At 40.3% G+C, this 2,284-nt stretch overlaps 1 pseudogene; it reads right to left on the bottom strand.

Moving 5' to 3' along the window:
* Window positions 1-2,284, bottom strand: LOC114080036 (olfactory receptor 12D3-like; annotated as a pseudogene).

The raw sequence follows: 2,284 nt of genomic DNA on the forward strand, positions 1-2,284 counted from the left end.
CTAATGGCAATCTTTAAAGAGCTTCCTCCCAAAGATTTTCTTCAGAGCCAACATCACTTCTTTATTCCTAAGGGTGTATATCAGTGGATTCAGCACTGGGGTGACTGCACTGTATATGACAGCCACTGTCTGGTCCTCACCCATGGATGTGGCTGAAGCAGGATGAATATATGTAAAACCCACAGGTCCATAAAAGAGACACACCACCATAAAATGGGAGGCACAAGTGGACAGAGCCTTATGGAGTATCCTGCAGGACCTGCTCTTCAACACAAGGAAGCCAATAATGTAGAACTAGGAGAGGAGAGTGAGGAAGAAAGCTCCCATGGATATGCTCCCTGTGACAACAGAATAAATCCACTGGTTGAGTTCTGTGTTACTGAAGGCCAGTTCTAGGAGGGGTTTCACATGACAGAAGAAGTGGTTAAGTTTCAGAGAATGGCAAAAGTCCAGGCGTGCAGTCATGACAGAATGCATCAGAGCATAGAAGAAGCTAATGAGCTAGGCCACAGCTGCCAACAGGACACACAGCTGCGGGTTCATGATGACAGTGTAACAAAGTGGGTTGCAGATGGCCACAAAACGGACAAAGGCCATCAGTACCAGCAAGATGGCCTCAGTACTTCCCAGAAAGTGGAAGAAGTGTAGCTGAGTGATACAGCCTAGGAAAGATATGGCCCTTCGAGTGGACAGCAGGTTCATAAGCACCTTGGGCAGTGTCACCGAAGAATAACAAATATCCAGACAAGAAAGGTTTCCCAAAAAGAAATACATAGGGGATGGAGTTTGGTTTCCAAAATTACAATCATTAATATTGCTCCATTTCCAACTAAGTTGATCAGGTAAATAATTAAGAACATCACAAAGAAGACTGGCTGAAGCTCCTGAACACTGGTCAGGCTGAGTAAAAGAAACTCATCCACTGTAGAGACATTCTCCCTCACTCTGGGGAGCAAATGAAATAATATTTAGCTATTTTTTTCTAATGCTTAATTTTAAACTGTGTGGCATAAGTTAAGCAAGTTTACTATTTGGATTAATCTAGGGGTGAACTACAGTATCAGTAATGTTTAAGAATAGCAAAGGGATGGGATGTAGCTCAGTGGTAGAGCACTTGCCTAGCATGCTAGAGATCCTAGTTTTCATCCCCAGCACTTGAAAAAAATTGTAAAGCTGGTTTACATACAACAAAATTAAAAAGGTCAACATACCTAGTACATCCATAAAATGACTTTAGAATAATAAAAGCATCATATTATGAATAGATCAGGTATGGATAAAGGGAACTTTATTACATATGTATAGGACCTGACTATAATCTCATGTATAGCATTAGAATTAGAGTTTGGATAAGTTTTAAACATACAAAGGAAATAGCTATTCAATTTGTGATTGTAGGTTCTAGCAGTAATATAGATGTAATTTAATAGGAATTTCTCCACTTCTAAGGTGCAAAAATTTCACAGGAGATAGACACATCCTTCCTGACAACCTAAACCTTCAGTGAAACTAAGAGACATTAAAGCCCACAAAATTCTAATATTGTCTAAGTAGAGGGGGATAAACAGCAGAATTTGCATCATTATCCATAAGTTTGCAGCATGGCAATTAGGTCATGGGTGTAGTAGAGGAAACCTCAAAATAGTGAGAGGTACTAACAGTAGAAAAACTTTGAAAATGTCTCCAATATTTTAACCTAGAAGGAAAGAGCCCCACAATTAATGGAAAGTTCTGTTGGGGGTGGAGAGGAACTGGCAAGAATAAGACAAGGAATGGCCTAAACACAGAGGGAAATGGAGAGAAAAGGCATGGAAAATACAACACCAAAGGAAACTGCCATTTGTAAAAGAAAATAATCACTCCTGACTCGCAGGAAAAAGAAACTCTGGAACTAAGAAATTGATTGTTCAAATTTAACAACAACAACAAAAGAACAAGTCCAATCCACAATCATAATAAGAAGTTTTACCATATCTCTATACTTGAAGAACCAGCCAAAAAGCCAGTAAGGATGTAAAAATCTGAACAACAGAATTTACATGTTTGATGAACACATGTAGAACAATGAATTCAACAAGAAAAGAATTCACATGATTGTCAAGCACACATTGAACAATAACAAACATAGGCTGTCTTAAAAAAGAAAAATCTTCAAAAAATTGAAAAGAGGTCACTTCCAGCGGTCCCAAGGGCGCCCTTCAGTGAGGAGGGCAGCGGGGGCGGGGGCGTCCTGGTGGTGCAGGCTGCGCAGATGGTGGGGTGGACGCCAAGCTGGGGGCCGCAT

Source organism: Marmota flaviventris, chromosome 6, assembly GCF_047511675.1.
Source record: "Marmota flaviventris isolate mMarFla1 chromosome 6, mMarFla1.hap1, whole genome shotgun sequence".
NCBI classification, from domain to species: domain Eukaryota; kingdom Metazoa; phylum Chordata; class Mammalia; order Rodentia; family Sciuridae; genus Marmota; species Marmota flaviventris.